The following is a 10,590-nucleotide window of genomic DNA, read 5'->3' on the forward strand; positions in this document are numbered from 1 at the left end:
GAGATGTGAATCAAGGGCCTTTATGAGCTACACTCCCAACTCACATTTAATTTTTTTTTTTAGATAGGGTCTCATTAAGTCCCTAAATTGCTTAGGCTGGGTTCAAATAGTTGATCCTTGTGCTTCAGTCTCCCAGAGTGCTAGGATTATAAGTATCAGAGACCACACTCAGTTATCATTACATTTTAATTAAAAATAGTCTACCATTTTATACTTTCTGAGTTACCTGTAAGTTTTACTTGAAATAACCATCATACAAGGTACTATGCAGTTTCAAAACATCCACTGTTTGGCTCCTACTAAATTCTCATAACATAGAACTCCTCTGTGACTGGATATTGGGGTTATGTCCCCCATACACCAAGGGTCCAGTGGATAACAACTGAGTATCTGGTATTTCAATTTAAATCTGACACTGTCTATTTAGGGATCACATTCCGCAGATTCATTATTCCTTGCACAAAGCTACCCCATACTTCAGACATCAATCCAAAGAGTAGAATGTCACCTATGCTTCTGACTGGCCAAAAATAATGGTTCCCATGACCCTCTCCTAGGGCTGAAGTTGCTAGAGCAGCTCACAGGACTCAGGGAAATACCTGACCACAAGAGGCACACACACAAGGCCAGTTCAGAAGGGGTCCTCAGCAAGAAAGCTCCTGTTCCAGCGGAGTTGGAGGGTAACTCCCTCCCTGAACATGGATACATTCCCCAGAGGGAACCTCAGCAACTCTCACTGCTTACAAGTTATAGAGAACCTAACCTCCCATGCACACTACTTTCCAGAGGCCATAGGTGAGGCTAAAATTTCTAGCCATGTAATTACCAGGTCTTTCTGAAAACTTGCCGGGCCTGAGGCAATCCAAGGATCCACCCCAAGCCACCTCAGCATCATAAACTTGGGTGTGAACAAACTGGCCTCTAAGGCACACTGAGGGGTGAAGAGCTACTTAAGGACAGAAAACTTGTGCAGCACAGGTGAGGCTATAGGCATGGGCCTCCCAGGTTACAATAGACATTCCCATAACTCAGATTCCAAGGATTTCAGAAGCAATTCAGAAGCACAGAAACACTATTCTCATGTTACAAAATGAGACAAAGATAGGAAAATTATACTTTCTCACCACAGTGGGTATGCGCTAAAATAATGCATCAATCTGGATTCTTATCCTCTCTATAACTATAATCCTTATGTATTTACTAACAAAAATTAGGTATTGGAAACAAGTTATTTGTTACCAAAATCAAAGAAAACTGAGAATCTTCAGAATAAAAGAAAGTCATCATCAAAATTAAAATCTATCAGTGTGTCAATTTAATGCCTCACATCTGTGCTGCTACCAAAATTGGCAGACACTCGCCATGTGACCCACCACTTGAAATACAGACAGCCAAATTGAGATATGATGATTATGTAAGACACATACCAGATTTTGAAGAATTGGCATGAGAAAATGTAAACTATTTCAATAATTTTATATTAAATTTACACATAAATTATGGTATCATTCATAGAGTATTTTATAGTACATTGTTACATACGGATAGATAGCTACAGTGTTCTGCAGTTTCCAAAGAATACTGCCATCTTAACCCCCTTTGAGCCTCACAACAACATATGAGTTTAGCTGAGCAGGACTGTCTATAAATTAGTTTACCTGCATGTCAGTATCAGAGCCTGGTGTGTTACACTCTTACAAGGCCATGACACTTCACTAACTGAACATTTATGTAACACAATACTGTGACTAGTTAGTCACCTACTATTTGTAGTGCTATGTCACATAACCCCTAAATGTTTGGTCTGGGATGTAGCTCAGCGGTTCAATGGAACACCACAGGCATAGCAACTTGGAGCTCCTCGTATTCAAAACCCAAACACTAAAAAGTTTTCAGTACACTTAACATGATACTACTTTTCTAGCACTTGCTACTGATTCATACTTCATTTCTGATTCCTTAAAAATAAATCAGATCTTCCCTGACAAAGTCCAATGTTCCCTGCACCCAGGAGGAAACTGTCATCCAGATAAAAAAGGCAGAAAATGAAGAGCGGCCCTTTACAACACTTACATGGGGGTCCTTATCAACTCATAACCTCCCTTCTGCTCCCTGTATGTCTTCAAGATGAGCTGCTCTGTTAACAAATAGTACACCTGGGAAATGCACTACCGGGTAGGGGGTGCAGGGACAAGGAGAAGAAAGGTACAGGGGAAGGAACCAAAGGAAAGAGGGAGGGAAGAAAAGGAAGTGTGGACAGACAGATGAACAGATAAAAATAAAGTTCAGTGGTCTTCTGTTTCCTGTAAGCACTCAACTGCACATTAAGGGCCACTTCCTTTTATCATTCTAAGGATCCAAAGATCTTGTCATAAATCACACCAAACGGGACACCTGAGGTGAAACGCTTTTTCTGCCTCCTTAGTATTCAGGGTCCCTTCTTGCTTTCCTGGGCCTTCTCTCCTCCTCCTTGTAGCAGGGTACATGGAAAGTCTACCAGTGTGTGGCAGTGACTATGGACACTAATGTAGAAGTAATGACCTCATGGATAAGAGCAACTAAATTTGGACACCTCTCATCCAGTCTTTCCTCCTCCTCCGCAAGACACCCTTTCACTGACTATAGAGGGAGATCACAAGGCTTGTTACTTCCCAGACACTTCTTTTTCAGCCTTCTTGGTAACAGGCAGAGCTCCACACAGATGAATTACCTAATACCACCTGGGCCCAAGGACAAAATTCCAGCCAAACCTCATCTAAGTAGTATTAAGGCTTTTCCAGTATCAGACTGAAGGATTGAACTAGTGATCAACAAAGTGCAGGGACTGACACTGAACAGAATCTCTGACTTTGCCAAAACTTTATCCACCCTTCTCGTGAATACTGTCTTAGTCAACAAGATTAGGAAGGAAGAAGTGAGTAGAATGTCAATTCTGTTCTGTATATACTTATGTCCAGTATAAACAACAAATACACTTCTGCCTTTGAATACAATTATCTGAATATTTTATTTATCTCCACAAATAAGTTAACTGTGGTGCTCAAAACTTGGCCTCCCACTCAGTGGGGAACGAGTGCTTGGCAGTATGGGTTTTTGACATGGTGGGAACATGATGCTTGCACAGGCTGAATATACCAATAACCACAAAATTGTGCTCTTTCAGTAGGCACATGATACACTATGTGAATTATACCCCAAGATAGCCATTGTAAAGAAAAAAGTATGCGGCCAAAATCATGTAGATGAGCAATTATTGGTTCACATCTTAAAGAGATAGGGACATTCATTTTTCTGAAGAACAAACTTTAGATTCATGTATGCAACCTGTAAATATGGGTGGGATGGCCATTCAGATTATTTAATTTTGACACTAAAATGGGCTGGAGCTGGTGGCACATGCCTATAATCCCAGCACTTGGGAGGCTGAGGTAGGAGGACTATCACTTGAGTTCGAAGTCAGCCTAGATTACACAATGAATTCGAGGTCAACCTGCGCTACACAGTGAGTTAAGATTGTTTTAAATTCATTATAACTTTTTAACTCATTACTAGAGTAAGCAATTTAAATCTAGTAACTCATTACTAGAGTAAGCAATTTAAATCTTTCTTTTTGATATCATCTTCAAGCTTCTAGAGTCTTAACAAATATGAAGTGACAGATATGCAAAGTATATTGATCTGGTCTTATACAAGGTATACACATATTGAAATATCACACTGTACCCCATAAATAGGTACAGTTACTATGTAGCCATTAAGAACATAGGGGACAAGGCTCAATAGTACAATGTTTTCCTGGAATGAGTAAGGCCTTAGTTTCACTTGTCAGTACAAGGAAACAAAACAAAACAAAACAAAACAAAAAAAAAATATATATATATATACACACACACATACACATTTAAGTATATCAAGTATAAATATATATGTATATATACCAAGTCCTCAAAAAATGCATAGGCAATTCAGGAAAAGAAAAACATGTATAAATATTTTAATACTTTTATCCTAAAGGATGCTCTGTATCAAAAAAACCACTACAGGGGGCTGGGGATTTAGCTCAGCAGCATAAGCGCCTGCCTTGCAAGCAGGCAGTCGTGAGTTCGATCCCTGGTACCGATAAAAAGGAAAAAGACAAAAAAAAAAAAAAAAAAAACCACTACACTTAAGAGAAAAAAAAAACTAAAAATGCATGTACAGCAATCTCAGTGGACACTCTGACCAAGGTTACTCAAGCAGCAGTTTGCCATACAAATAAATGTCTGGAAATTAATCGCCACTACTTTGAGCACCTCTTGTAACTCTAGAGGCCAAAGGTAACTTGTATTCACCACATGATATCACAAAAAATTTAGGATTAAAATGTGTATACACATTAATCTTTTCCTGAAGTGTATATACATTTTTGGCAGTTTCTGTATATATTTTGACAGAAATAGCAAACATTGAAGCAACATAAAATCTACTTTTCTCTCCATAAAATCTAGGTTTATTTCCTAAAAAAAATTCCACCATTAAAAAAGCAGAATAGGAGGCCAGAGGGTCTTGACACCAGGGACAAGGACAACTACACAACCCATCCTGGAAAGCACACTTGAAAGTGATTTGCTGGTACATTGAAGATGCTCTCCCACTGCCATTCTTCAGTCTCCTCTGGATCCCTGTGTGACACATGCCTGAGACAGTTCTTTTAAAAGTAAATGCCAAGCCTGGCATGGTGCCACATTCCTGTGATCCCAGCACTCCATGAAACTGAGGCAGAATGATTACTGTGAGTTCCAGGTCAGCCTGGGCTACACACAGGAATGCCTAGATTATACATACAGCAAGACTGTCTCAAAAAATGTAAATACCAGTAAAAGATTCTAGAAGAGCCACACATTCTATCACTTCTGGCCTCCAGGAAGCACTTCTGAGTGCAGAGGACCCTTCAATCCACCAATGTCAGTTCCAATCTGCTCCTGCATCAGAACTTCATTCTAGGGTCTGTTTCAGTTTCCAATTATCTGCTTTATGGTGCTTTTCAGTGCTTCATGGATGCTTAATGACAAAAAATGCAGATACAGAGTTCTAGATTCTTCATATGAGTGTATTTTAATAGATCTAGATGCAAAAGATGCTTCCTAAGGGAAACTACACATAATGACCAAGGCCTGGAACAGAGATGCCTAATAAAAACTTGCTGCTATGAAGCTGTATGTTTCTTTCAAAAAAGAAATGACCTTTTGCACTTATAATATTAGGTAAGATAAAACAAAGCAACATTACAAATATATGTTTTGTTTCAGGTTTCATTTTGGGGTGTGTGTGCATGCCTATGTGTAATTGCTACTGTTACAGGCAACTGAGTTAAACAGAAATATTACAGGCATAACACAGTAAAAGATAAAAAATAACTTTAAAAATTAAAAAAAAAATAAATATAGGCAGACAGAGCCAGGCCCTCAAAGGATCCAGTGCAGAAGACCAGATACCTTGCAACTGTGGGAAGGACAGATATGACTGTGGACCATATCTCAAGACAAAAGATAAATCAAATGCACCCACATATGTCCTAAGGATAAGCATGAGAAACTGATATTCTAATAGGTCTCTAAGACCCTGAGGAAGCCAGCAATCACCATCCCAACCCTCTACAGGAAAAGTCACTGTTCTCTATTCATGCCTTCGTACTATGTGATTCCTTCCCCATTTGTCCCGATTTAATCAATTTTACCTGTGCAATTAATTTTATTGGTTGGCCATAGTTTTGTCCCACCTCATGCCCACCTTGTGAGTTCCCATGTTTTCCCCACTTTAGACCTGCCTCACTTTGTAATTTTGCTCTACAAAAGTCCCTAGAAAGGTCTTTGGGAATCCACTCGGGACCCCTTTTGTCTCTGACAAAAGCTTTCTTTCTCTCAATAAATAATATTGTGCTCTTAACCTCTGTTGTTCCTAAAACTCATTCTTCTATTTTTAGGAAAACGAACTCTAATAAATTAAGAATCTTGTTTCCCTGTATCATTACTGAAAATTGAATTCAGGGTCTTCAAACTGAGCTACATCTCCAGTCCTTTAGGACATTTTTAATTTAATTTTATTTTATTTTTTCATTTTGGGACAGGGTCTTGCTAAGGTACTAAACTGCCCAGGGGGGATTCCAATTGTTGATGCTCCTGCTTCAGCCTCCCAGAGTGCTTGAATTATAAATGTGTAACAGCATGCTAGTTTATGTATACTTTATATAGTCTTAGGATATATAATTTGTTTGGTCTTAAATTAGTCTGCACTGGGCTGGGGATTAGCTCAGCGGCATAAGCGCCTTTCTTGCAAGTGTGCGGTCGTGAGTTCGATCCCTGGTACCGATAAAAACGAAAAAGACCCTCCCCCAAAATGAAATTCTTCTGCACTGTTCAAACCTTTCAGTATTACTTTTATAAACATCATAATAAGCTGGTTAATTTGTTAATTAAACTGTAGAGCAGGGCATGCAGTCACAACTACATGGGAGGCTGCAATAGGGGGCTCAGTTGAGCCTTGAGGTGCCAGGCAAGCCTGGACAACATAAATTCCAGCTCTTAAAAAAAATAACAATAAAAGTAAAATTCAACTACTCACAGAAAAATTACAACAGGGATCTCATTAGCTCTTCAGCAAAACACCTATTATTTTAGACAAAACTTACGTCCTAGGAATAAAACACAGAATACACAGGTAGAGTGTCTTTAAAACAATTAGGTTAACTGTTCCTCAACCTGTAATAACTCCCAGGCTTTCTACGTTTTTGCCCACCCTATGCCAACTATTTATCTTCCCACATATTTGCAGAAAGCAAGTGCTTTATGTCACCAACACCCAGACCACAAATCAGTTGCACCACCACAGCATCTTCTGAAAAACCACTTAGTTCGCAGTCTCTGTTTCTACTCACTTTCAAAGGAAACTGCGGAAGGTCCACAAACTCGGCCAACTCTGCTGAATAGTGTGCAGTTTCCTAACGAAACGCACACACACGAAGCCCACTCTTCCCGCCCACCTCCACAGCCAGCGCTCGCTCCCGGCTCAGCAGCGGTTCCCGCCGCCCAGGGATCCGGCTCGCGGTGCCCAGGGGCAGAGCACGCACCGTCGGACCGAGCAGGACGAACCACCCCGATCTCCGGACCCGCCCACAGCGGCAGCTTCCCGGCGACCAGGACCCCAAGCATCTGCCTCGTGGCGCCCGCAGACCTCCCCGAGCGGCCCCGCTCCGCTCCCGGCTGCCTCCTCCCCTCGTCCCCGCCTCCGTCGTCGGGGCTGCGGCTCCCTCTGCCCTCCTGCTTGTCCGTCCGCGCGGCACAGGGCGCGGCCGCAGCCCCTTCCCGTCCCCTCCCCGGCCGGGCACTCACCGCGGGCGGGCCCGGGGCAGCGCGGATGTCGAGGCTTCTGCTCTCTTTGCTGCAGGCAGCAGACTGGACCTCACCACCGGGTCCGGGGTCTGGCGAAGCTAAAAGGCTCGGCGCCGGCTGCGAGGCTAAGATAAGAGCTGGGGTGGGGCGGAGCATCGCGGAGAAGCCTGTCCGGGCCGCGCCGACCCGAAACCCCCGCCTCCGGGCGTTCCCGAGCAGACCTCCGCGATTAACCGCGGGGCCACCAGGTGGGTGCCCTGGCCCGCGGCTCCTACGCGGTGACCCCGGCGCCCCTACAGGGCCCCCGCTTTAGGCGGAGGCGCGGAGGAAGATGAGTAGCTGCGCCGCGGGGCGAGCACAGTCGCGGGGCCGAGTCGGAAGGCCTGGGGCTGAAGGGGAGCGTCGGCCGGAAGGCTCCGCAGTTCGCAGTTCCCCTCGCGGCCGTCTGGGCGGAGGCCGCAGCGCGACCGTATGGCTCAGGGACGCAGTGGTGTCAGGCACCTCGGGCACCAGCTCCCGCAGTATATTCTGGGTCTCTTGTGCAAACTAAAATCCTCCTGTCGGTGCTGGGATGGACGCTGGGAATTACAGTATTGTTAATTCTTCACTCACCGCAGGAAAATTTATGCCCAGAGATCTAGAGAAGCTAACCGATGGTATGTAATGTCTCAGAATCTTTTTGAAAATACAATACTGTGTACGTTTAAGGAACTTTATGTGATGCATCCAAGCATCTAGGTGAAGATTTTGTTCTGGGCAAATCTCCGTCGGGGTAGACGTGGAAAGAGGCGCTCCCACAATGCAGTGCGGGCGCTCAGGGCGCCAGAGGGGTCCGGTCTGGGCTGGTGCGGACCCTGGGGGCTTGCGCGCAGGCGGGAGCAACCGCAGCGTCAGAGCTTCAGACCTCCGGGTGCAATAAGGTTGTGCACAAAGCCAGGCCAGTCCAAAAAGCCGGGCCTGCCCAGTTTGTGTTGTCGCGTTCCAGAGCTGTAACTCAAAAGACCCACACAGCCTTCCTCCTTCTTGAGCATGAAAGACCCCAGAGGCAGAGAATGCAAGTGTGGAAGGATCGGTTAGGATTATGACCACTGTGCCCTTTGTGTGATGTTTCCCAAGACCTCTGGGGAAATAGGCCTCTTACGGTATCTGATTTCTGAGTTCCTGTTTCGGGACTTTATCCATCCATCAGCCGGTGGAGGACCTGAGGGATCACATCCCAGAAGCTGGGGATTTGAGTCTTGCAGATGTTACAGATGGAAAGACGCAAACTGAGATGGCTGATAGCTCCGAAACACTAAGAATGTGTCCTGCCTACCTTGGATGCCACCAGGTGCTGCTCTCATGAGACTGGAATTTGCTGCTCCATTGTTATATGAAGAGAAGCATCAGCTAAGGCGCTCGTACACAGTCTGGGTCAGGGTCAAGAGGCCATGACTCCCCATCCCAAGCAGGGAATCTCCAGACTACTTCTGTAATTTTAGGACCTAATGAAACATACAATGAGAATTTTTTATTATTAATTTTATTATTTAGATGAATTAAAACTGCTTTGTGCCCAGGATGTATATTCCAAATGGATGGTTAGTATCTTGAAACATTTTTTAAGTTTCTATTTTAAGTGGGGGAAAGCATCATGTCTACCAGGGCCATATTAGCAGGGAAATGTTTTAAACTGCAAAAATTAGACAAGTATAGTGGCACAGGCCTATAATCCCAGCGGTCTAGAAGGCTGCGGCAGGGTGATTACAAGTTTGAGCCCAATTTGAGTGACTTAGTGAGACCCACCATGGCTCAAAAATAAAACATAAAAGACTTGATTTGTAGGTCAGTGCAAAGGCACTGGATTCAATCCCCAGTACCAAATACTGAAAAAAACTGTGCTTATGGTTCAGAAACAAGGTATATATTTTTATAACTGTGTATGAAGGAAAAATAGTATCCTATAGGCTGCTCTGCTGTTAACATCAGCAGTTACCATAACTGAGTTGGACTGGGTTTTTCCATTGGTGCTAGGGAATCAAACCCAAAGTCCTTGCACATGCTGAGCAAGAGCTCTAATACTAAGCTACATGTACCACAGCCTCTAGAAATATATTTTAAACATTTAAATTTTAAAAATCTCTTTAAGGCTCAAATACATATTAGACCTCCTTTGGAGTCAAAATTAGGATAAACCCTTGATCTGGTTCTTAATGAACATTTTTAATAACTGAAAATCATCCTCAAAAGAATAAAATTTTGTCAATATCAGCAAGATTTAAAGGCACTTCCAAAAAATAACAGCACTGGTTCTTAATGAACATTTTTAATAACTGAAAATCATCCTCAAAAGAATAAAATTTTGTCAATATCAGCAAGATTTAAAGGCACTTCCAAAAAATAACAGCAATTCCAAGAAGAGACTTTAAAAAACCAAGAAATGCATGATATTGAGATAAACCACATTAAACACACAAACACAAAACTAGGATATTAAAGTGAATGGAGCATTCTGAAATTATGTAAATAAACCAAACAAAGGCACTAAGGATATAAGTTGTACAGTGTTTGGGCCCTGGTTTCAATTCCCAGCACTGCAAGAAGTAAATAAAACTAATGCAAACAACTTATACATACTCAAGAAGCAAGAAGATCACAGGTTTAGGGGTAGCCTCGGCTATGTTGTTGTACAAAACACTCTTAAAACTTTAAAAAGGACTGGAGAGCTAGGTATGGTGGGGTAGGCCTGTAATTTCAGAACTAGGGAAGCTAAGGCATGTATGGCAATGTTAGTTTGTTGTGGGTAGTAATGTAAAATGTCTTTTTTTCCTACCACTTTAGTATAATTTTCTGCATTTGATTTCATGCAGATAAAAACTTTTATAATGAAAATACCAATCTTGTTTAAAGGTAAAATAAATTGATAAAATTACAGATTTTATCATGGACTGCAATATTTAAGAGTCATATCCTCACCCAAGATAAATCTAAATTTTAAATATTTCAGTTTGTGATATTTCACATTAATAGGTCAGTATATTTGCTAAGTAAAATTATCTGAGTTACTAACTTCATCTTAATACTTTATCAGGCTGATCATGTCAATTTTTATCCATACTGGCTGAGGCTAGAGCTCAGTGGTAGTGTACTTGCCTACCATGCTCAGGGCCCTGTTTGACCCCAGCACTAAAAAAAAAAAATTATTTGACAAATTCAGATAACAATCAGTATTTCATGAGTATAC

General features: G+C 42.3%; 1 protein-coding gene across 4 annotated transcripts in view; it reads right to left on the bottom strand.

Moving 5' to 3' along the window:
- The window catches only part of LOC100723442 (broad substrate specificity ATP-binding cassette transporter ABCG2), a 45,703-nt gene extending 38,165 nt beyond the window's left edge, over nucleotides 1-7,538 (bottom strand). Inside the window, exon 1 of one of the 4 annotated variants that reach the window (XM_003467467.5) lies at nucleotides 7,368-7,538. The gene's annotated coding sequence lies outside the window, so the exon portion shown is untranslated. Of the gene's footprint in view, nucleotides 1-6,913; nucleotides 7,084-7,367 lie in introns of those variants that run through there. The other 3 variants (XM_063247262.1, XM_063247263.1, XM_013150094.3) reach the window with 3 other exon arrangements.
- Between the last annotated feature and the right edge of the window lie 3,052 nt (nucleotides 7,539-10,590).

This window comes from Cavia porcellus, unplaced genomic scaffold (assembly GCF_034190915.1).
Source record: "Cavia porcellus strain 051 isolate PalLab524CR breed Dunkin Hartley unplaced genomic scaffold, mCavPor4.1 scaffold_4, whole genome shotgun sequence".
NCBI classification, from domain to species: Eukaryota; Metazoa; Chordata; class Mammalia; order Rodentia; family Caviidae; genus Cavia; species Cavia porcellus.